Source organism: Pogona vitticeps, chromosome 9 (assembly GCF_051106095.1).
Source record: "Pogona vitticeps strain Pit_001003342236 chromosome 9, PviZW2.1, whole genome shotgun sequence".
Taxonomy (NCBI): domain Eukaryota; kingdom Metazoa; phylum Chordata; class Lepidosauria; order Squamata; family Agamidae; genus Pogona; species Pogona vitticeps.
In genome coordinates this window covers 557,546-583,020 of record NC_135791.1, presented here as the reverse complement: position 1 = coordinate 583,020, position 25,475 = coordinate 557,546, and the positions used below count along the sequence as shown (strand labels likewise).

Genomic DNA, 25,475 nt, shown 5'->3' with positions numbered 1-25,475 from the left:
CATTCAGGTTACATACTTGGAACTTTTTGTAAAGGGCGTCCAATCCTTTCACTACCAATTCCCTTCCCCTTGGTGGTTAGAATGTTAATGAAGATTCTGTGGCATCACAAGAGCCCAGTTGGACAGGTGGGCAAGGGAACTGGTGGTTTTTAAGCCCACCATGAATACATTCTCCATTTCTGCAACCACATGCTCAGTCCGCTCCCCTAGTATGTCAGGTTCTCTCTGTGCCATTTTTTGCCCACCTCTCCTCAGATCTGCCTCCAGGTTCTGACAGGCAGACCCATCCTTCTGAGTCAACTGAGGGGAACCCTTCAGGCCACAACAGTGTGCGCACACCACGGATATCTGTTTTTATTTTCTGTTCAGAGCATGTGGATGCCATTATTGCTCCCCAAAGACTCCGCCAGTCGTGTCACAGGATATTTGAGGAGTTTTCTTCCAGGCTCCACAACTTCAAGGGATGTCTACAATTGTGAACCAACAGCCACTCCAACTGAAGCACCACAACCCAGGCTAGGAAAGTCTTGCCTTGTTTCAGATCTCACAACTTCCGCTACCTCTCTCTCTCTCTCCTTGCTCTCCCTTGGAACAGCAATGAGGCACCCACACCAGGCACTCTCTGATTAACAAGCAATTCAGAATAATTAATGGGTGCACAGAATACGCAAAGGCAGCCAGTAACAGATGGATCTCCCGATTCATTAGCAGAAAGCAAGCCTCCCCTCTTTTTTTGGTGTCAGGAGAGGTAGTTGGTTGCCGTCTCCAGCACTGCCAGATCTTTTGCGGTTCTCCAGGCACCTAATTATATTTTATGGATTCGTATTTCACGTTCCTTTCCTGAGAAAAACCTGGGGAATTATCTATTTCCACAATAACCCTGCATGGTAGCATGAGAACTGCACGATGGGCTTTGACGTCATCCAGGTGAACTGCCAGCCAAGTGAGAACTTGAACCCAACTGGTCTGAAGGGGAGACCCGTCTTCTCCAAAGGAGCCCACAAGCAGCCGCTTGAACATGAAAACTAAGGAAGTATTGTGTGCCCAAATTATACACAATAAGAAAAGACTCTCTGAAATCACAACAGGGAGCAGTTTTCATTTTGCTTCCGCCAAGAATCGGTGGGAAGGTGGGTGTGAGCTGCATGTGGAAGAGATGACTGAAATACCACGAAGAGTTTCCTTACGGAAGCCCAGCTCTGGCAGAAGGTCCCCCTTTCCACCTGTTGGTGGCCAGGCATTTGGAAAGCTTCTCTTTGCCTCCGAGGGAGATGGGGGCAGGGAGGTGTTTCTGAGGTGCAGGTGGAAGCTCTCGAAAGAGATGCCGAAAGCTGTGCGGCCACATCCTGGGAGGGGGGGCCTGAATGTGCTTGTGGAGATGGGGGATTTACTCCTCAAACCAATTCTCCTTCCAGAGAGGACTTGTTGACTTGATGCAAGGCTGCCCACAGCCCCAGCTGGTCCCTCACCAAGTATCCAAGCCCAACCTAAGAGACAAGAGAAAAACAGCCCCGTGCATCAGCTGCAGGGTTGTATTTTTGGCACGAGGGCAACTGGGCCATTGCGATGCCACCCTCCCGTCCCCTGGCTGGGATCTGACAAAACTCTGCACAGAACTCTAAAGGAAACCAGCGAAGAAACGTCGGAAGCCTCTCCCCCCACCACCACCCAAAAAAACACCAAGCAGCTACCCGACAAACAGTTCCATAGCCTGTGAGTGCCACCTCCACAGAAGCACTGTTTTAAATCATCACACAATTTTATCTTGATCTCCCTTCATGGAGATCGAAGTACTCGGCTCTCTTTTTCTGCCCGCAACGCAAATTGCTGGAAGTCAATCAGTGAAGGAGACAATTTAAAAAAAAAAAAAGGGAAACACATTTTCCAGCTAAAAAAGGGATGCACATGTTGCTAAAGGATATGCTTCTATGCGATATGTATACATAGAGGCTGTATCTGTTATTTCTATGCATGAACATAAGAAATGGTCCATTTATAGTACAATAATCTATACAAATTCCCAGATGGCAGCATCTGAATAGATTGCAATGGCGAAATCAAAGACATAGAACTAATAAAAGCAACCATTAAAATCACACATTAAAATAAGGGTGGGGGAGACTTGTTCCTTTATACCTATCAAGGAAAGAAGCTCCCTGAGACCCTTGTATCCTGAAAAGTCAGGACTGACCAAAGCTTGCTTGGTGACGGGTTGAGGATTTGAACCCAGGTCTCCCTCATCAAGCCAGAGCACCTCTCAACGCCAGAGTGCTCTGGTCCGTCCCTCCAGTTGCCCAGATAGGGAGGCCCAGTTTGAAGTCTCTCTGTCAGCACAGAGGCCTCTGTTGCTTCCTTGGGATCAAACAAGAGGGAACAGCCAGCTCACAAGAAGCTGAAGGAGCCTGATGGCCCAGTGGTTAAACTGCAGCACTGCAGCCAAGACTCTGCTTACAATCTGAGTTTGAGGCAGCTGGACTGAGGTTGACTCTGCCTTCCATCCTTCCAAGGCTGGTAAACTCAGTACTCAGCTTGCTGGAATGGGGTGGGGGTGGGGGGGCCAATGCGTAGTCTACATAATTAAATGGCATAACTGCCCAGGGAGTGCTCTAAGCACCAGGGTGGGGTTTATAAGCAGCACACTTTGCTTCAGCTCTCTCCCCACAAGACTTCTTAGCTCTTTCAGCCTGAGTGATTAGATTGGCAAATTAAGGGTATGATTGCGAGGGGGAAACAGGACACTTGCGGAGCAGCCCAGTTAAGATCTATTGCTGGGCACTCACATGGCACTCGGGGAACGGCACCCCAACCCGATCCCAATCCATGCCCAAGCAGGGCCTTGTTGGTCCCGCTGTAGGGCTCCTATGTTTGGGGGCCAGCCTGGAGCCATTCCCTGGCAGAGGCAAAGGCCGCTCCCATTCAAGTGACCCTTCCCAGTGCGATCTGGCAGGCACCGTTACAGCCGTCCGATCGCGCCCCAAGCCTGTGTTTATACCCCAGAATACAGGAAGCTCGTTTGCGAAATGGGAAGGGGAGGAAAGCGCCTGCCACTGCAAGCTGCCCTCTTTGACCCACAAAAGGGTGGCCCCTTCTAGAGGCGGAGGGGTCGCTTGGCCCTGAGCATCCCTCGTTTCTCCTGCTGCCCTCCCCTGACAAGAGAATTTGCCACATTGCTTCCAATGTGGGTTTGCAGCAGGGCACAGGCATTTTTAAAATCCCCAGATGGGTAAAAATAAAGGCTGCAACGCTCTGGGGCTCTGGGATCGGCGGAAGGAGCCTCCCAGGAGGAAGCCGACCGGCGCACTCAGCTGCGCTCACCTCCTTCGTCCTGCCGTCCTCGCCGCTCTCCTCCTCCTCCTCCTCTGTTCCCCGTGAAGTATTTATGAGGCAGCAGCCTTTCCCCCCTTCCCAGCATCACTCCGACTTCAACTCGAGGGGATCAATTATTCAGGACAATACAGTCAAAGAGGACCTGATCATTCCAGAGCCGAGTTATGAAGACGCCCGCCTTTGCCAAGGCCTCCTCTGGCAATGAAAACACTCTACTGCAGAGCGAGGGGAGACCATCTGCTCCTTCGGCCCTGCACCGTTCGTTCGTGGCGGCAGCAGAACTGGGCGAAGCCAGCAGCTCCCGCCGGCACAGCCAGGCACCTCTGAGGCAACGGTGTGGGGCAGAATCCCATCCATGGGGAGAGATCACAGAGCGGGCGCCACCCCTTCCCCATTCTCTGCAAGCCTGGCCCCCCCAGCAGAAGCCCAGAAGCCCTCCGGGGAGAGCTGCCATCCACTCGCCAACACACAAGGCCAACATTTCCACCCTCCACTGCCTTCTCTCTCTCTCTCTCTCCCCCCCCCCCAAGTATTTCATTGAAATGATGAGTGCCTTGATGTTGCTTTGATGAATAAACAGCTGAGACTATGGCTCTCACAGCGTGTGAGAGGGCTTCAAGTGAGGGCTTTCGGTCTTCCATCCTTCCTTCTGATGACACAACACAGCAGCGTGTGGCTGAGACAACAGAGTCAACAGGCACTCCAGGCGCCCGTTTGGAGGTCACAGGCTTCCCTTCAAGGAGACCCAAGTACTTGCTAGGTGGGAACAAAGCAGCCGCTGGGAGCTGAAGACCAGGCTGGAGCGGCAAGAGAAAGGCCTGGCCTCGCCGTGGGGCTGTGGGCCTCGCCGTGGGGCACCAGCTATGCACAGCCCATGGACACAGCCCGTCAGAAGACCTGGAATGAGGCACAGGCCTTTCTCCACTGAGACAATGCTCACGTGCGTCTCTGAAAAAGCACGCCTGCTTGCAGACCCCACCGTCTCCTTCCTCTGCAATCCTGCTCGCCCAGAGGACCATTGAGCAATGCTGGGACAGGAGGGCGGAAGTCGTCTCTCTGCATCAGGATCCCAATGAAGACCTCTTGATGATCTCACCCAACGGTTTCACATAGATGGTCCGTTATTAAGCTTCTTGCACAAACCTTTTTTTTTAAAAAAAATATTATTGTGAGGTAGAAAACACACAGTAGAAGAACAGGAGAAGGTGAAATCAGAATTCTTCTCCTCAGAGGTAATCCCTGAAGGCAGCAACTTTCAGGGTCCCTGGAATAGAAGAAATTTCAATTTCCCTCAAATAGGGCCAAGCTGTTGACAACCAGAGAGCATCATTTCTCCTCACCTACATTGCTGTTTGGGCACAGAAGACATCAGACAGCACCTACCTACCTACCTACCTACCTACCTACCTGCCTGCCTGCCTGCCTACCTACCTACCTACCTACCTACCTACCTACCTACCTACCTACCTACCTACCTACCTACCTACCTACCTACCTACCTACCTACCTACCTACCTACCTACCTACCTACCTACCTACCTACCTACCTACCTACCTATCTGTATATCTGTCTGTCTGTCCTCTGCCTTACATTACATTAAATGATGGCAAATGGAAGGGTAAGGGAAGGAATGTGTCAATGGCAAAATCCAATTGATTGTGTTATCCCATTTCTTTTCTTCTTTTATGCTTACCAAAAGAAATTCTGTATCCACACCAAGTGACAGAACTGTAGAGACACTACCTGAAATCCTGTTGCATGGTGTAGTAAGTAGCAACTAGAGTAAGCCCATTTGAGTCAATGGAATTTAGGCATCCTTCAGTCTCGAGAGACTATGGTAACATGCTCTGTATGGAGGACTTGAAACAACGTCTAGTGTGGCTGAGAAGGCCAATTCGAGAGGGACCATCCCTTCCACACTGAAGACAAATACAATACTGTCCCCCATCCAGCTCCCTGATTTTGCTGATTTGGGGACTGCCTCTTGGCTTCAGCCTGCTGGACAAGGGTCTCTTCAAATTGGGAGAGGCCATGATGCATCGCCTGCCTCCAAGCTGAACGTTCAGAGGTCCAGGTTTCTCATCTGTTGAGGTCCATTCCTAAGGCTTTCAGATCCTGCTTGGAATTTAAGGTAGGGCTTATTTACCAAATCCCCATGGATTCAATGGGTCCACTCTAGCTGCAACTTACTACGTGAAGGAGCAGGATTAGGGTCCTTGTTTACAATGTTGTAGAATTCCTGGATGGCAAATCAACTTTTCTAAAAATGTGGGTGAGTCTGGGGCCAAATTTCTGCCTCCAGGTTCCTCAAGGTGGGATGGTGCACAGAGCACTAACACAGCAGAGAATGAAAATTGTGTTGAAGAGAGTATGTGTGTGAGTGTAACACTGGAGCGTATTCTGAAGGTGGCCCAGTGCTCTTGAAGGTGATCAGGAAGGTTGGTTCTGTTTTTATTTACTGGAGGAGAAAAGCTTTTTGGTTTTTCTTTTGCAGGGGTGTGGTGGGGGCACAAGAAGAGCACTGGAGGGCCATCTGGGGTCCCAGGGGGTCCCACACCGTGCCCCCCCAAGCTGTGGACGTCCGTCATAAGCCAAGACTTGCCGGCTAGTCTTCTTGGACCAACTTCTCCCCAGACCCAGGCCTGGACTCTAGAATTATGAGAGGCACTTGCACATCATGCTCTTTATCTCCATCACTGCCGTGAATGGTTGAGGAAGCTTCTCTGTGCACAGGGGCTGAATGCCAGCAGGAATCCAGGACCACCATGAGGGTCATTCTCCCTCCGCGTTCCTCCTTTCATGAAGGTGAGTTTAGTCCTGCAGTTGGTGACTAATTTTGTGGGGTGTGTGTGTAATAAATACATGCAAGACTTTAGCCAGGACTTAAAAGGAACCATTGGGTGCAAAACGTATTACTGTATGTGATCAGGGATCAGCACCTTGGAGAGCTCCTGGAAACCAAAACCTGGCGCGGATCCATCACCTTTGTGAAATCGGAGTGACCAGCCTGCCCAGTTCTGTATGCATACGGAGCAAGTCTGCGTGGCACCTGACCACCGCCCAGGCCAGTGCTAAGATTTATCCATGAGGAATTTCAACCTGGGCAGCACCCGGTCCCTTTGGCATGTCTCCACAGGAGCCACTGAACTCTGGACACAACAAAACATGAGGAGATGCTGCAAGAACCCCAGCATGAACTCCTGAAAAGTCTGCACATGCCTCACTGTGACCTCTGAAGAGTGGGGGGGGGGGGAATCCAGCTGTCAGGTGCACATTCTGTTGCGGCCTGAGTCCCTTTGTGCTTGGCTGTGGAACTGCCTGCATCTGTTCACGCATCACCACTCTACTCACAAGCATGGAGAGGTGGGGGGGACACCCTCGTGCAAATGTTGGATGCCTTGCCAGAGCACCAAGAGCCTTTAGGGGTGACAGCTGCATCCCCCCTACCCACCCATCTACCACACCTCTGCATAAGTCCTGTGCAGTCACTTAAAGAGCCTAATCACTAACTCGGAGCAGTTGATTAATGCATAATCTTAATCATGATTACACAGTGTAATTGGCATTAATTTGGAGAGCCAGTTAATTATGAAAATAATTGTCGCAGCTTTTCTGTTTTAATAAAATGGAAGAAATGTGCCTGGGCTATAAATTAAAGAAGCCACGTGGCCATTGCAACATTTAAAGCAGCCACCGAGTTCTCCCTCTTTTCTCCTTCCTCTGCTATGAAAGGTGGCACATTTCCCAGCCCCGCATGTGGAGACAGAAGGGACTCGGCAGGGAGGGCTTGACATGCTCGAGCCTCCACTTTGTCTAGAGGTGTGGCCTTCAGCAGAGACCCATCTGGCAGGGGGCACGTGCCCCTGCCCAATGCTATATGCCATCTCTCTCTCTCTCTCTCTCTCTCTCTCATACACACACATGGAGAGAGAGAGAGAGAGAGACTGCAGTGAGGGAAATCCCACCACCACCAAGAGGAAGGGCTATCCCACGGAGGCCTGGCTTCCCCCTTGGGCAAGGGGGGAACATTTCAAGTGCTGAGATAGCATCAGAGCTCCTCAGAGACAGCAGCTGGCAGGGCAAAGGTGGCCACTGAGAAAAGGCTCACTTCCAAGGCTCACACAGGACAGTAATGGTGGAGTCATGGTGTTCAGTTCCAGCACCCATTTCACAAACTGGTGTGGTGTTCAGAAAAGTGTGTGACAAAATGCCTGCCACTTATCTGCACCACACACCAAGGGGTCCCCAGGGATAATGCAGGTGCGGCTTCCATCCATAAGAGAGCAGGACCCACCTGCAGAAACCCAAGCAGAACATGCACAACCCTGACACTAACAGAACGGATCAGTTTAGACCCACATTACAAACACCCATCCCAAAACAGACACAAGGCAAAACAGGCAACAAAGGGACCGGGCAGCAAAAGGAAAACATGTTACTGGCTCACTGGGCTTCACTCCCCCCTTTCTTCTTTTTTCCTGGGCAGCTGGCCCACTTTGGAAGGAAGCCTTGGGCTCCTCTCTCTCTCTCTCTCTCTCTCTCTCTCTCTCTCTCTCTCACACACACACACACACACACACACACACACACACACACAACCATCTTGGGCCCACATGGCCAGAGGCACTACAGACTAAGGCCTAGCTTTGCAGCAGGCCAGCTTCTCAGTTCACAATTTTTTTAAAAAAAAAGGTGCATTCACTTTTCTTTTAAAGCAAAAGAAGGGGAAGAAACCCCCTTCCAGGAAAGGAGGAATACAGAAGGGGCTGGAGCTTAGGAAAGCATCCTTTGGCACACAAGTGGCTATAGATGCAACCCTGGCTGCGACTAGACTCAGGCTGAATGAGAATCTGTGATTTCCTGCAGGATCTGGGTCCCATGTTTCTGCCTCCTGTTTCGACATTGGTCAACACTCAAGAAAGAGACAACACAAACAAAAGTCCACTTAAGGAAGATTAAAAAACATAAAATACCAGGTACAATTTAGAGAGGGCCAAGAAAAAGCAAAGAGGAACTGGGTCACAGACCTCTCTAAACAAAAAAAGTCTTCAGACGAGAGGCCATGATGACCATCAAAGAAAGGGTGATTATCATGGGGCAAGAGGTTCCCCATTCTGATTGCCAGTCAAGAGGGTTTCTACATTCCCAGTGCCCACCTTGCAGCTGTCATGGGCTAGACCCAAGGAAGGGTCATGTCTGCTGACTGCAGGGGCTGGGCTGGAGGGGAGGGTAGGTTTCAGAAAGGCAATCATCTGATTCGCACCACTTTCTCCTAGCATCACCTACTTGTTTCCCCCCCTTTCTCTACTGTCTCTTGCCCAAGAGTTCACCCCCATATTTCTTCAGAGCTGTCCCACAAAACTAGCAGAGTCTTGATTTTCACACACAACCACCAAGGTTACAACGCACACATCCTAAAATCTTAGAAGTTAAAAGTTGGGAAGGACAGCTGGACCCCCACACCAACAAACCCCAGAATGAACATTTGCCATGTTTGACAGCAGCTGATGGAAACCAAGGAGGTCATTGCTAAGCAGGTGATTGGAGAAAAGTCCAGGGATGCCCGGTTCCCAGTCAGCAAAGAAGTAAAGTCCTCTTCATAAATGGGAACACTGAGGTCCAGATCTCTCTTTCTCTCTCTCCTGCTACCTTGAAAATCTTCTGCAACAGTTTGGGTTGAACCTAATCCACAACTAAAGCCTTAATTCCTGGCTTGTGATTTCCATGCTGCACAACTGACAAAACAGAGCAGAAGAAATCCTCTAACAAGCGAAACACCACCTTCTCAGCTGAGAACAGAGCATTCCCTTAAGACACAGACACACGAGAGGGGCCAGAGCAGCAGCAAACCATCCCAAGGAGCAGGCCCCTTCGGCAACCATTACACAATTGGTGTGTAGGGAGGAGGGGGGCCAAGGAAGGAGAATGGACAGCCATTATGATGAGCGTAAAGGCCAAGATTGACAGTTCATCCCACAGCAGAGCAAGCAACAGCTCTAAAACTTACAAGACAATGGAAAACTGACAAGACAATGGTGTTGGACGCACCCAAAGAATATTTCTGGGTGCATCCAACAGGCATGTCCTGAAAAAACTCCAAAATCCAGAGTTGCAAGTCTGGCAACATCCCGCTCCCTGGTCCAGAGTCTGAGACCTGGAGACTGCCCCCACTCCCAAAATGTGAGCCCCAGGGCCAACACCAGACACTTCGCAACCCTATACCAGTGTAAAAGCCAGAAGGGATTGGAATCTTGACCATTGGAACCCCACAGAAGGAAATTTCCAGGACCATAAGTCCCCAGCACCCCACACACACACACTGGCCAGCTCATTCCCTTGGGAATGGCTTGACACTAGATGAACTCCTGCCATGCTGTCTGATTTTCAGACTGTGACAGCAGCAGTGGAGAAGGGGGAAAACTGTTATAAAACGAGGTGTATAGAGGGAGTGCATGCCCTGCTTTAAGAAAAGAATCACACCTCCAGGTGTCTCCCAGGGGGGTCAACTTTGTTTAAGAAGATGTGTGCTCCATGTGCACCTGGTTTTAAGGGGGAAAGTGGCTTTGTGGCCACAGCTGCCTTACTAAAATTAAGGATTACAGCTGCAAACTCAGCAGCAGGGGGCTGCTGAAACAGGCAGAGGGACCTCACGGAACCCAGGCCTACATGGGCCACAGAAAGACTTGCAAGATTCCTGGGGTTTAAACTGAGCCATGAGCCCCAAACTGCAGACATTGTGCAGTCACCAGTTTGGGGAAGAGCCACGTCTTCCCTTGATTTATAGTGGCCTGGGGTTTTGGAAGAACAGCTTTCTATTTTTTGTCAAAGCAAGCAGCGAAGGTGGTAAGAATAGAACAGCTACTGCTTGAGAAAGAACAGAGCATAAATCAAGTTAATGAGGTGAGGACTCAAGAAAACAAGAACACTGAAACACGCACACTGAGTGTAATAGCCAGACGAATGAATAGCATCTCTGTCCAAAACAGTCTCTGAAGACTTCACATGCCGGAGTGCGAAACACAGATGCGCCAACTAATCCCGTAACTCTCGGAAAAGAGAGCACCACCTCTCGGCTTCACTTATGTCCTGGAGCGGGAAGCCCCAAACCAACCAACCACCCAACCTCTTAGGGCTCGACACACAGCTTCTCCCCAACTGACAGCAGTGTTATCTGCTTGGATTCTCAGTGTCTGTTTTGTAAATGCAGACAGCAGAAAATAAAGCAAGGTGAAAGCCAGCTGCTTCCACCCCCCCACCCTCAGGGCCCCTAAAGGTGGCCAGGTGAGGCCAGCCCATCCCACACCTTAGACGCACTGTGTCCTGACCCCAAGTGGTCATCAGGTTTAGGGGGAGTCATAGAGTGGATCTCTCTTTGCTAGTTGATCCCACTAACTCATCTTAGAGCAGCAGAGCTGGACAGGACCCCTTTCATTGAGCGCAGCCCCCATTGGGGAGGCCCAGTGGGAGGAATCAAGCTCTCAACCTCTGGCTCCGCAGCCACAGACCTAAAACCACTGAGTCGCCCAGCAGCTCCATACTGACCACTGCATTTCTTTCCTTTGCCACATATCGACACTGCTTTCCTGTCGGCAACAGGATTCCAACTGGTGGTTCATCCTATGGAACCCTGGGAACTGTAGTTTTCCAAGACGCCTAGAATTCTCTTGCAACCATTCAGAGCAAGGGAAAGCTCTGGTACCAAAAAAAAATACAAATCTATGCACCTCTCCAAACCACAGCCCCCAGCATTTCTTCAGATGGAGGCCTGGCAATTAAAATGGGAGCATCCAAGTGCTGTACCTGTGCAGCGCAGGTGTGCTCAGGCAGAAGCAAAAGCAGCCTGTGCTTCAGAAGAGATCCCCAATGACGATCGTGACCTGCAAGAGGCAGGGCCCTGGGGAGATTCCTGGGAGGGTCTCCATTTCTGCCTGTGTGCACAACAATCCTCTCTGTGCCATGCGAACGCATTGCAGGGAGAGACAGAGAAGGGGCCGACTGACGCCCCATTTTTGTGCTCCTCTTCCTCCTCCTGTTGAAGCCCCCAATGGGCAAGTCACCAGGATGGGACGTCAGGTGGGAAAACTCAGGACAGGATGTCTGCTCATTAGCAAACACAAAATTAATACACTTACTTGATGAATAATTAAGCCAAGCGCCATGCTAGTTCCTTCTCCCATTCAGGGAGCGGCGCATTCTCCAGCCTTTTGTCTTCTTCCTCCCAGGGATTGTCATCTCATGAAAGAGAAGGAATATTTGTCAAAATATGTAAAGGCCTGCGGGGGGGGGCGGGGGGGGAGAGGAGCCCGTTCATCAAATATTAACTGGATGCTCTTCTTGTATTTTAAATATCAATTGGCAGGCAGGTTAAGCACTCCTTCACATTCTCTGTTGGATTTCAAAAGTGGGCTAATTGCTCCCTGGAGTGCCTCAATCAGCAAATGAGAGAAGGCGCTAATTAGAACCAGCTCCCCTTTGGATTGGATTGACCGTCAAAATGGCAGCAGGCTGCTTGGAAAGTTCCAGAGTTTCAAGGGAGGGGGCTAGAGAAGAGCAGTCCTGCTCAAACCCTGCAGGCACGCAAGCCCACCCCCAGCATCCCCCTTTTTCACCTCACCTGTAGAATCCCCTCCTGCCTGAAGGCATGATTGGTCCTGATATGGGCATCATTTCAGCACAAAAGCAAAGCTTATGTATTTAGTAGAGCTGGGGGGGGGGGCACGCTGAGGATCGTGGCCTGCACAGGTTTTAGTGGAATCGTTTCAGTGGTTGAATGTTCTGTCTTAAATGACTTGATTTTATAGTGTCTTAAATATCTGAAGGTGTACAGTCCAGGAAAAATGCCATAACCACCTGCGGCTATAGCTGTGAAGCTCAGAGGAACGACAACAAGAAGCCCTAAGCAACCACTCTCTGGGGCCATGAGGCCACTTCCTGGAAGGATCCCTGCCCCAGACGCAGCCCTCTCTCCTTGGAAATATAAAAACTGCCCGATGACATTTGCTGATACCCGACAACGCCACCTGGGGCCCTCAATGCTGCCCAGAATTTTTTGTTCATTCAATTCGCCCCCCCCCGTACTTCCCCTCCTGCCAGTAGAGCAGAAAAACCATCAGCCCCAACACCAAATGGCTTGTTATTGTTGCATTTATGATGGAAAAGCTACACAAAAAGCAGGCCCTCTGAGGCTTCTGCTGAAAAGAAATGTGTATGAACCCCACCAAGACTCCACATGCATCTGCTGAGTGGGGAGGTCTCCAGGGAAGACTTTAACTGCCGTGGAGACTCCCCTCGCCGCCTTCTCTTCTCCGCCAGGCTGCTTCACTTTGGCAAATGGGCCCCTTCGATAACACCACTCTCTCTCCACTGACCGCATATTGCTAACACTTCTAGACAGCCTCTTTCCTGCGCTCTCCTCTCCCCCTGAAGGTAGACCTGAAAGGAACACATGAGAAGACAGAGCAGGTCCCAACCCGGCATCCAGCACTCGTCAGAGAAAAGTGAGAAGCAATTTCTATAAGGCGCCAAGGGGCTCCCAAATAGGAAAAAAAAAATGCTTCAGGCATCAGGCCCCTGCCTTGGACAGCTGACAGCTCACCCCTGCTGTAGTTGGGGGGGGGGCAAGCAACTCAGTAAGGGTCGAGGTCATTAAAAAGGAGCTACCCAAGGGAGACATTGAACCATGAATATCAAATGCCATTCAAGTAACCTTCAAATGGATCTACATCTCCCAGGTTTCTATAGTAGGTTGGGAGGAGGGGGAGGGGGGGGAGAGAGAGAGAGAAGCAGATGATAACGAACGACTAAAAGCTGGAGGCAAGAACCAAGGAAGCAAACGTGGGACAGCCCTTCTCCTCTCACACTCTCTCACACACACAATGACAAGTCGGATTGTCCAACTGCCCGTCTTTCCCACAATGACTCACTTTGTAGCATTTGCTTCCTTCGCTTAAAATAAGGATCACGCAAGCTTTTCATTTCTGAGCAAGCAGCCAACATCATTGACCCAAACCACAATATTTAAACTTCTGAGAAACAACGTGTCAAGAATTATTTCCCTTTAAAAAGAGAGAAAGAAAGAAAGAAATCAGGAGAGAGATGCTCCAGGAGCTGCACAACGAAGCGCTGGAACGAGAAGGAATACCTGGGAAGTGAACCCCAACATTCCCACGGCAATGAAAGACCCTGCCGTGCATCCAAAGACGCACTCTACGGGGGGGGGGGGCACAATGTTCATGGATGCCAGGTGAGCTTTTCAGATGCAAAGGGTCACAAGACTCTTGCTCGTTTGTTGTTTCGGCAATAGAGCACCATGGGCATGCCTTTGGGAAATGCCCTTTGGAAGGGATGTGCTAGAGTGGGCAGCTGTCCGGCAAAGAACAAGTCAAGGTCAAGAGTGGGAGATCTCTCCCTTCCTGCCCTCAGAATGTTACTCAGGTGGTTCCTCCAGGAACATGACTCTGAAAAAGGCTAAATCCGAGCTACGGCAGAAGTGGCAGAGTCTGGATAAGTGACACGGAACACCTGTGTCTGAAGACACGGCGAGCAGGTGTCGGGGCAGGGGAGGGTTTGGGTGCCTCAGGCCCAGGCAGGAGAGAACCACGTCAGTCAGGCTCATGCAGTGTGACAAGGGAATCGCCTCTTGTGCCAGCGGTACTCAGCTGTCTCAAACATGTAGGACCAGATCTTTTCCTCCGAGAAGAAAGGTGTCGTATTGCTGTCCCTTTAAATATGCCATGAAGGCGCCTCCACCCTGCCGCTTCAGGTTTATCTGCCTTAATCTGATGGGACACCACCATCACTTTGCATCTGAAGCTTTCCAAAGCCAAGGCTGAGGGGAAGAAGCGGAGAAGGCTCCAAGGGAGAGGGGAAGCTGCTTCGCCAGGGGAAGCTGTCCGTGGTCCTGAAGGCAAGAGAAGGCCTGCCAGGCTGGGTTTTAAATTCCAGGGATTGGATGGAACCTACCAGCCAAACCAAGCTGCCTTTTCCATTGCAGATTCTACACACTTTCCTTCGGAATGCCATTCCACCCTCTCAGCATCATTCCTTCTTCAGACCTACATCTTCAACCCACCCACCCCAAGTCCTCTGCTTTTCCTACGATGGACTGCCACTGCTTTTGGGGAGATTGCTTTTCCTGCACCCACCCACCCCTTAATTCTGTGGCATTGTTCCCTTCTGCTTTCTTTCTGTTCTTCATCAGCAACAATAGTGCAAATGGAGGAATTCATAGATCAAAACATGGTTTTATTCTCTCAAGAAGCTGAAAACAAAGGAAATGACAGTATGTGGGGAGTGGCTGTCTTTGGAAGCTGGCCCAAACATTCCTGCTTAAAATGAAGGAGTGTCTGAATGACTGACTCCTCTGGGCCCATGTTTGTTCAATCATCCCAAAGAAGTAACAGCAACATCCCTATTTAGGTTGTCCTACGTTGCGTAGTTCAATAAACACAAGGGAGAACCACATTAGCACATATTTCTCCCCCACCACACACCAAAGACTCTGCACAGCACCATTCCCACCACTGTTGGCATTCATTTCACGGGCACCGTGCACGGCATTGTGGGCTTCCCTTTCAAATGTAAGCACAGCCTCTCATCCAACATTATCCGCCTCGTGAAGGTCTAGGATGAAAGAGAAAAGCCCTTCCAGAAGAGCTCTGCTGATGTGAATCTCTCTAAATCCAGCTTCTGAAGGCAGCAAGAGGCCGAGGGAAGCCTGTTGTGCAGATCAATACTCAGCAGGATCCACACAGGCCCGGGCTTCTCATCTTGCTTTCATCTTCGGCCTTCAGGAGGGCTCTTAGAGCTGAGAGGATATGCGGCCACATTTCGGGAAAAGCAGCAAACGTCCGCCTGCACCAGATCTGTGCCCCTTTGCATGATCAGACACAGCCAAAGACCCACAATTCCTGTATTAGCCCTCTGCACACTCTGGGGTCGGAAGTGCCTTGCTGTCTTTAGCAGGTCCTTTCACTGTCCACCGCGTCCCTTTTCAGAATTGATGGTGCAGAAAGAGGATGCCGATGCAAGTGGCTGCACGAGGAGGATTTGCTTGATTGAAAAGCAAGAGGGGAAGAAGACGAAGAGGAAAGAGCCACTGCATGCTCCCACGAGAGACGCTCCTTTTTGTTCCTTTTGGCATCAAACATTCTGTTTTCATTATATTAGATATTTCCTGTCACTTAGGGTGACAGGATTCTCCTCTGCCTCAGCCATTTAACAGATGAGCAGCCAAGTCGCAAAGGAACTACATTATTAATGCTTCTGGTTAAATTAACTGATTAAAAAAAAACACACACACACCCTAGGTAAAATGCACATATCAGCACTTTATGCAGAGTAAATGAGAAATTAATGGAATATGGCGGGTGAGTTTGTAAGAAACAGCAGACAGAAACTGCCTGGAAAGGTAATGGAATTTACATGCTAGAGCTGTGTTAACAGGGATGAAGAACATCAGAGAGCTACTAACGGAAGCTCAACAGTTTAAAGCCCCCATCCCACCCCCAGTATTTGCTGGCAAGGGAGGAAACCCAAGACAAAACTCATCTGCTGTTGGCAGCAGGAATCTGCTGAGCTCATCCAGCTTCTGTTGCTTAACTGCAAGCCCAGGCAGCCCCCTGGGGAATGAATATATGGGGATATGTAGTATATAAAACCATATATATCACTCTCACTCTCACTCTCACTCTCACTCACACACACACACACACACACACAAAGAGAGATGGTGTCCAGCATCTGGAAAGATGGGAGACCAAACTGTAACCCACTCTGTGCAGGATTGCGCTTGACAAGTCTTCAGAAGCCACCACTGGTGTGACACGTGGTGGTCAAACTCCTCTTTGGTGTGTGATTTAGGCGTCTGGCCGTACCCGTCTTGAACCAACTGTACTGACAAATACCATGGCATGAAAAGCTCCCAATCCTGACAAACTGTCTCACTGGAAACGATGAGGTTGTGTGATTGCGGTGGGGGAACTGAAGTATGTATAGAGCTGGCAGCCTGGAGACTCCATCTAACTTTGCCCTTTCAGTCTGGCGGCTGCAATGTTGGCGCAGACATGTTGACAGTTCTCCATTTAGAGCACAGGTGACACATGTTTGGCTAGGCCTCTAATGGCCATCCCTCTGCCATCCCCCTCCCCCATCACTACCTGCTGCAAGGATGGCACACCTCCCTGTCGCAAATCATTGCCATTTGGAGGGACGTAAAATGTAACCCGCGGAAGTCCAGAGCTACAGGTGGGACCACAGAGACAAAAGGTAGAAAGCGAGCACTGAAAAAGAAGAAGAAGAAGAAGAAGAAGAAGAAGAAGAAGAAGAAGAAGAAGAAGAAGAAGAAGAAGAAGAAGAAGAAGAAGAAGAAGAAGAAGAAGAAGAAGAAGAAGACGAAGAAGAAGAAGAAGAAGAAGAAAAAGAAGCCAGATGTTCCAGCCCAAGAGAAGACAACAAGGTGGGCAGAAGGATGGCACAAAGGCTTGGGCACAGAGGTGGGCAAGGGAGGAGACACACCTCCCAAGGCACGGTTGGTGGGGCTTCATAGACCCCAAGGAAGCAGGGGGACCAGGAAGTTTGATAAGATGCAGTCTTGTCGCTTTACAACAGAGGAAGGGAGATGAGCCCATCATCCTTGCAAAGTTAGGCATAACTTGCAGATTGTTTCTCCCAACTTTCCTTCAAGGAGATCTGGGCATCAAACAGAGACACTCCCCATCACAACACACACACACAGAGAGAGAGAGAGAGAGAGAGAGAGAGGCAGTTTAACCTGAGCGACCAAAGCCACTGGGCCAACGTCACCTGCTGGGCTGAAAAGGTGAGGCAGGATTTGATCAGTAACAAGCCCAACCCTCTCCCAAGGATACTGTACTGGTTCTCTTTTAAGTTGAAAAATGAAGAGTTTTGCCCTTGGTGGGGGGGCAGCAAAAAGACAGACGTTTCCAGATTGAGTAGCAAGGGACACTTTTAAGCCACTATGAATTCTGAGTTGGTGTGTGTGTGTGTGTGTGTATGTGTGTGTGTGTGTGTGTGTGTGTGTGTGTGTGTGTGTGTGTGTGTGTGTGTGTGTGTGTGTGTGAGAGAGAGAGAGAGAGAGAGAGAGAGAGAGAGAGAGAGAGAGAGAGAGGAGGAAGAGTTTATGTTTCTTTCAATGACCCACTTTGACTTTTTAAGCAAACGTGCCCAAAAATCTGCTCCTCCCCATGCACCATCCAAGGATCCCCAATCAAGAGCACAGATCAAAGTATTAATCTGAGATCAAAGACCTTCCACACTGCTACAGCGAAAACAAATTAAGCTACCTACAAATTTCTTGGAGATGTTTACACTGCTGATTAGCATAAAACACGATTAAAATGAAAAATCCTCTCCACTCCCCAGTGTTATTGGGGAGAAATTGGAGAAAACCAAACCAAATCTACAGAACCTCCTAACAAGGCAAGATCAAGATAAACTCAAGCCAACGTTTCACATGGAAAAGAGATCCTTTAGAAAAAGAGCAAAATTCCTAAGGAGGCTTTTGAGGGTCAAACTCAAGGTCACCCCACAAAACCCTTTGAAAAACTGGGAGTTGGAATGAGCCAGGCTTGTGACTGGGTGGCTATGGTCGTGCACAGCTGAACCAAGCAGCACCAAGCAGTTTCAGATGATTGGGGGCCCTTCTTCCTTCCAGGGGGGTCTTGGAAACCAGATGGAGGGGGTGGAATGATCTCAGATGCATTCAATGGACAGGAAAATGATGGTCTACAGGGATTTTCTTTAGATACCCCCAACAGTAAAATCAGGGCTACTGCAGATCACAGCATCCTAGCTAAACATCCCAAATCAACTCTGTAAAGGCAACAGGCCACTCCTTGCTTTGCCCCTAAGCTTGCAGCTCTTGTACATGCCTTAGAACACCCTAGGAGGAGCAAAGGGCCTGATTCACCAGACCAATGGCCAAGCCTAGCACAATCTATGCTCTGAGCCCTAGGGAGGGCAAGGACCCCTCCTGAGGCTGTGAGGCCAGCGAACCAGCCCCGGGTTTCAGTCCTGATCTCAGGAGAGTGATCCCTGGTGCTTGGCCATGTCCCCTAAAGTCACTCCAGGGTCTTAAATAGGTTCTGTAGACTTCAGACTCCAACCCAGAGCAGGCTCACAGCATTCCACAACATCCGGGTGCCTGGCCTCTTCTGACCATTCGGTTGCTCCTCCGGTTGTGTACGGCAGGAGGTGACTCTGCCCCCGAACTTCGGTGGCTAAGCAAGAGGTGACTGAGCAAGCAGGAGAGCCAAGGCCCTACTCTGGGAACTACGGTCACAGCAGCCTGTCCTGCCACTCCGTGCAAGAAAAATCAGCAGAACCAGCCTGGGCCATCTTGCTGCCTGAACTGAGAGCTCCAAGCAGCTCTTGCTCCTCACCTTCCCCTCAAAGGACAAAATCTTGTTTCCACAGCCAGGCACCAATCCCTGACTTCATCCGAACAAGGGCTGCGTCCTCTTCCCCCCCCCCATCACCCCCAGCCGCCACCTCCATACACGCACTCTCTTGCTCTGGTTTCTTCACCTGATTACATTGCATGCCTGGACCCCAGAATAAATCAAGACCGCGGGGATGTGGCATTTACAGCAGATTTTCATGCTACAAGCACCCTTTAAATTTCAAACACATGGCAGAAAATGGAGAATCGTTGGAAAGCTAACTATTATTGGGCATCTGTGGAAAGCAGCCGGGTTTATTCCAGGCAACAGGGCCATAAATAAACTCCCCACTGTAGCTTTATTATGCTGCCATGTGGCCTTGTTTATACACACAGCTTTACATGAGCCATCAAAAACTGGGAGTCCAGATGCAAATGGACCAGAAAGCAAACTAGCAAAATAGAGGCATTTCTTTCTTTCTTTCTTTCTTTCTTTCTTTCTTTCTTTCTTTCTTTCTGAGCACTGTATAATTTAAAATTATGGATGTATATGAAATGTAGCTAGAGTTCAACCAAATTTAAAATGTTAAAATGATTAGACTGTTTTTGACCAGAAGCAGGCTACTTCAATAGCATTATCGTGGCCATTTACTAGACCTTCTTTAGAACATGTGCTGGGGCATAAATTGCATGCACTTAAGTGCTGCACTGATTGCATTTCTCCACATTCAGAAAAAATATCTTCAGTTTTGGATGCTTCTTCCAAATTGAAACAATCTTTTTTCTTTGTCTCAGTTGAAAGAGCCAGTTGAGAAAGCACCTGGAACGGAATTAGCATTTCAGCATCACCTTGTTTCAGGGACACAGTGCAAGCCAGCCTCTCTCTGTATATTTATAATTCCAAAACCATCTGTTCGATGTGACCTGGAAATCTTTTTTGCTGGACATACCAAGGATTGAACTTGCAACCTTCAGCATGTGAACCAGGAGTCTACACTGCTGAGCTATGGACCTTTCTCTGCATCTCTGGCATTTTCAGACTGACATCAGGCCTCCAAGGCCATGGTCTGGCCAAACTCCTACCTGGGAAACTTTTAATTAGCAATGGCAGGAATTGAACCTGTGACCTTCTGCAGACTAGTTAGCTTTTCCACCATACCCCAGCCTGGACAGTTGGGGAGTCAATGGGGAGCCTTGTCTGGCTGCCTTCCAGGTGGCTGAAGTATCCAGCCCTGTCTTTATGATATCCTCTTTTTTGGGTTAAGATTTCTCACACAGGATAGAGCATTAGAAAATTTTCTAAGGCCCTGCTGGGCTGTTTCAAAAGGGATTTCAGCAAAAGCCTATCCAGGCAGCAAACACACCGCTCTGGATGTTGCAACATTCATCTCAAAGCATCCGTCCCTCGTTCTTGGCCCACCCCAAATATTTACCAGTTCAGCTTGATCAGATTGCTTCTGACAAATGCTCCCAAGGAAGTCAAATGTCTTCAAGCTGATGGCTGCTTTCTTTACAAGACAATACAAATGGATAAAACAAATTATATCCAAGCTCCACCAGCTTCCAGACCCCGTTCCTCAAGTCCCTTCCAAATGTCCTTCAAAGTGGTAAAAGAGAAAAGGAGACAGAGGAGAGAAGGAAAGTGTTGGCCTGGAAAGAAAGAAGGAGCAGAAAACAGAGTGTCTGTTTAATCCCCACCCATTCTCTGCAGCCAACCCTTTATGAAGAGAAAGATCAAAGGTCCGTAATGGATTTCAGCAAGTCTCAAAGCAACTGGCACATTGGCTAGAGCTGAAGGCTTGGTGCCAAGCAGGTGATTAAATGGCTCTGTTCTCCTGTTGTGGCAAAGATACAATTGTTGGGGACAGAACTGAGATTCTGAGTCCTTATCTTCCATATCCAGGTAGAAAACATCAGAGTTCCCAGAGCCTGGCTTCTGGCAAGTTGACTCAAAACAGTGGAAGCGCAGGCTTGAACGAAGCTGGTGCCAATCTCACCGATGGTTGAAGGGAGGGCTGCCACATCCTAGGATATAAGGCTTCCAGCTCAGAAGCATCCCACCAGCTGAGATTCAAGGCCCAAGCCTGAAACCAGGGGACGGGTCCTTGCAGGGGGTCAGCCATGGTGGTGAGGCCTGGCCAAGGGCAGAAGAGGGTCAGAATGGCTTCCGCGTGCATGTACTCACCAGCTCTTTCCCTCCCGGCTATCTTTGGCGTATGCCAAGATTGCACAGGTGCCCCCCACAAAAAAAGCACCTTGGAACCAAGGCAGGGCATGAGATGCGAGTGGGCAACAAGGGATGCCCTGACTTTAAAAGCTCCAGGCTTGATCCTTCTCCAGCGCTACCTGCCTGGACTTCAACCTCAGGAGGTCCTTAGAAGAGTATTCTCCAGCCATGATGAGACCACAGTCAAAGGTCCAAAAGGGGTGACACAAAATCAGAAGAGGCCAGTCGTTTGGTGAAATTGTTTAGTTCAAAACATCCAGGATGGATCCTGGCTCTGAGCAGAAATTGAACCCCACATGTTTCCCCCGGGAAGCCACACAGACCCCTTTCCCCATAACTAAAACAAAGTAGCGATGAGTCTGGAAATTAAGAGTCAATTGCGAAGCCTCGTAATTGGAACTCTAGTGATTTAACACCAATTACAGAGAGGCTGTGCTGGGGAACTTAGTAACGGATGCAAATCCAATAAAGTGACAAACTTAAGTCACTTTATAGAATGAAGAATTATGAAGTGGTGAAACACAGCCACATGGAACGAGAGCCCCGACAGTCTCTTGCATGGCTGACAATGGCCATCTGCACACGCACACACGCACACACGCACACACACACACACACAGAGAGAGAGAGAGAGAGAGAGAGAGAGAGAGAGAGAGAGAAATACCTGCACCTTGCACTCTGAAGGCTTCTCAGCTGGCAGGCTGGGCCAGGAGACCATCACCACTGCCTGCTTGGCCAACCCATCTTTAGGAAGAAGGATTCTGGAAAGCTAGACCAAATGCTGATATGCTCTGGGACTTGTGTCTACTCAGAGCTCTTTGGCTCATCCAGAGAGTATCGCTGGAAGGTCTCTCTCGAGGGAGAAAGGCCTTCCAAAATTCTCCTGTGTTCTCAAGGATGAGCCAGAATTGGGGAAAAGTACTCTCTGGCTGCAGCTTCCAGCTAAGAGGGCAGAGAAGCAACACAGTCTTGGGCCAAGGAAGGAGAAGAGCTTCTGAGTGTCCTGGAAGATGCTGCCACAGGCCGTTGACATTCCAGTCCAAGCATCAGGAACAAAAATCCACTCTGCCATCCCCCACGCTACAGCCCATCTCCAGCTGCGCAGCAAGGTTGGAGACCAACATTCGGCAGCAATGGATTCCTTTAATTACAAACAGGCAGTAATTCATGCAAATGGACCTCACAGCCACAATAATTAAAATATATGATCCAGCTCTTTGGAAAAATCAATGGTGCACTTGCTGGTTCTGAGAGGCAATGCATCTCCCTCCGCCGGCATGAGCTAAATCCACCTCTGGAAGCCTGTGGCACAATCCCAGGCCAGCTTCATCTCACAGCTCCCTTTTCCTCTAAGCAGACGCCGCCAGACTCAGAGGAGAAGGGTAAATTCTCAAGCACCAGCATAATCTTAAAGTGGAGTTCCTGGGGGGAGGCAAGGCCCACCCAAGACACGTTGCTGCCTGAGGCCAAAGACAAGATGCCACCATCCACATACAGAAGCTGAAAGAACTGACAAATCAACCGTGCTTCGACATTGGCAATAGAAGGCTGGGTGGCTAGGTCAGCAGCTTCCCGCTCCTTGCAATTTCAGGCCAAAGCCTCATACTGGGCAGATGGTGTGGGCTGGACCCTAGTGACGAAATGGGGAAGAGCCCTTTTGTAGCTGGTGCACAACCGCGTCCGTGCATGTGCCTAGAAAACCCCTAAGTTACGCCGTGGTGCTCTGCTCCTTCCCTTGCTCCAAACCAGATCTCTGCCTGAATCCACTGGCTCTCTGCCCGGTTCTCTCCCCTCACGTCTGGGGCACCGAGGCTGCCCAATCTCTGGCATGCCCCCCAACCTGGTGAGAGCTAGGTACACGTGCCAGGGGGCCTGCTTGTGGGAGGGGCAGGGGAGGGGGGGAGCTTCTTGGGGAACCACCCTATCTGGCCAAAAGGAGAGGGCCATCCTCGCCTCAGACTTTGGCTCCCAGCTTCAGGGAAGCCTTCGCGAATACATTCTATGAAACCTCTTCTCCCTTGAGTCCTTTATGAAACCCCCCCCCTTTTGCCTGCCCCCCTCCCCCATCCCTGGCTATTGGGTGGGAGAGGGGGACCTGCAAGGGCCCTGATTCTTTTCCAAGTGCAGTGCTGACTGCGGCCAAATCGGAGGCAGGAAGGTGAGGGCAGGCGGGAAAGGCGGGCCCCCCTCCCCTTGCTCCAGCAAAGTGGCAATAATTGCTTTTCTCAGATAAAAAGAGGCCGTGCTGGAAGCTGAGAATCAAATTGGTGCCACTTTCACACATTCAGCAGGAGCCGGAGAGAAATCCCTCCATGGTTATAAACCCGGGGAGATTACAAGGCCTTTCCTGTAGGCCCAGCAGAAATTGTCCTGAGCTGTCATCTCCTCCTGCTCAAATGCACACAGGGATGAAGTGGGTCAAGGCGGGCAGTGGGCTCCCCTGCTCCCTCTCACGCAGAAGGTTATTTTTACACCCTTTCCCCCTCCCTCCCTCCCTGCCGGCAGCTATTCTTCACACTTGGGAAGTGCAAGGAAGGCGGGCTGCCCGAAGGAGATGCCTTTACCTGAGGAAACTGGGGGCAGGAAAAGGGTTTTGCAGGAGAGGCAGCCGGTTGGGAAGGGGGAATGAATTCCGGGCAACGGACCCCACACGTGCCTCGGGAGCACTTGCCCTTTTTTCATCCAACGTTGCCTTTTAAGCTCCCGGGGCCTTCCGGGCTATTCATGGTGCTCTTTGCCACCACGCCAGTCAGAGACGGGGGCCCATCGTTCCTAAGCCACAGAGGCGGCCCTGCTAGGAAGCAACACAAACCAACCTCAGAGGAATCACGGATGCCGGACGACAGGACCGCTCCCCTGGGCTGCAGGGAGAGTCCGGGACTGATCTTTAAGGACCGGTGCAGACGACTCTTCGCCTGCCTCACACCAAAGCACTCCCCACAAAGCAAGGGGGCCGTAAAGGCATCCCCTCTGGTGGAAGAAAGCCACGGCTCCCACGCTTTAACCCGGAGGAATCGGCAACGTGGCTGGCCAGCTGAGTGGTGAGGAGAAGGGTGGTGTGTGGTGCCCAAAGCCGAGGGGAGGGGCTGCAGAAAGCCTGGCCAAAGGCCACCCGTGCCTTGCCTGCACGTGGTCTCCAGGCCTCAGAAATGTGGCAGAGGCTGCACCACCCCTCCCGTCACGACGGTCGAATGTAAGGAATCCCTTCCGGGACTTTTAGCTGTCAGGGCCTCAGGGGAGCGGCGACGCTATTGCTACTGCCTCTGCGGCTGCTGCCAAGAGCCTCCTGGCAGGAGGGCATCCTCAGCAGCCCCTCCACCAGGTCGGTCTGATCGGAATAACTCCCACCAGATGCTGGAGACCACAGGCCTTTACAGATCTCTTTCATGAGGAGAGCAAAGCAGAACAAGCAACGTGGCGTGCAAGCAGCCTCTGAATGACAGCAGGAGGCAGGTCGGAGCACCGAAACCCACTGCAATTCCGTCTCGGCCTGCTAAGAGGGGGGTGGTTTCGAGGCGGGCGGGGGAAGAAGAAGGCGTTTGCAGAAAAGCCTGTCAAGGGGACGAGAGTCCCCCGACCCATCCTCAGACAGTGGCCGAATGCTCTGACTTGGGCCCTGGAGCCTTAGGAGGGGGGGCTTCCGGTTCTCTGCCAAGAACAGCGCCGCATCCAGTCGAGCAGGGAGGCCCAACTAGGCCCCAACGTGGAGAAACATTTGCTCCGCGTACGTGGACCCTTCCAGCAGCCGCCATGAGAAGGGAAAGCCCTGCAACGACAAGGGGGAAAATTCTCTGGCAGGCCAAAGCAGACGTTGGAAGGAGAATCGCCCAATCTCTCCCAAAGAAAAGCAGCCGGCCCCGGTTCCCGAAAACAACCCCCTCCCTCCATCCAGATTTCTGCCGAACGAGCACCATTCTGCCTTCCCCTCCTCTGAATTCTTAATGGGGTTCCTTTACAGTGAAAGGATATACACTGATGTTAAGCCTGTTTTACATGTATTATTTATTGCAGACAGTGAAATGCTATATTTTAGGAGAGATCTCTCCAAATCTTATAAATATTCATGGCGGGAAGGAAAGAAATAGCCAATGGGGTTTGTGTTCTTTCCCTTTTCCTTCCCACTTAAAAAAGATTGAAATATGCTCAGATGTTAATAAGCAGAGACTCGGCTCAGAGTTAATGATGGTTCAACTTGGGTCACCTCCTGCCTGTGTCAAAAGATGCATTAAGATCTACTTAATGTAGCAAATAACTCTCCGGTGCTTGGGTGCCGACCTTTGCTGTCCGCAGCGAGAAGCACCGTGTGTATAAATAGGCGAGGAGAGCAAAGCTGAAGGACGGCGTTTCCTTCAGCTCAATGACAAAGAGGCCTTTCCAAACACAAGCCTGGGGTGGGCGCAAAGGTCCGGGAGTTTGAAAGTCAAACATTTAACTTGGGAGGCCTTTGCTTACAGAGGAGGCGGGAGGGGGGCGGTCACTGCATCTTCACAGAGACTAAAATGGGTTAGGAAGCCGCCCAG

The 25,475-nt window shown here is 50.4% G+C and overlaps 1 protein-coding gene across 5 annotated transcripts in view; it reads right to left on the bottom strand.

Annotated features, from left to right (window-relative positions):
- Window positions 1-25,475, bottom strand: part of GRIK3 (glutamate ionotropic receptor kainate type subunit 3) — a 124,103-nt gene that overhangs the window by 49,832 nt on the left and 48,796 nt on the right. The window lies entirely within an intron of this gene.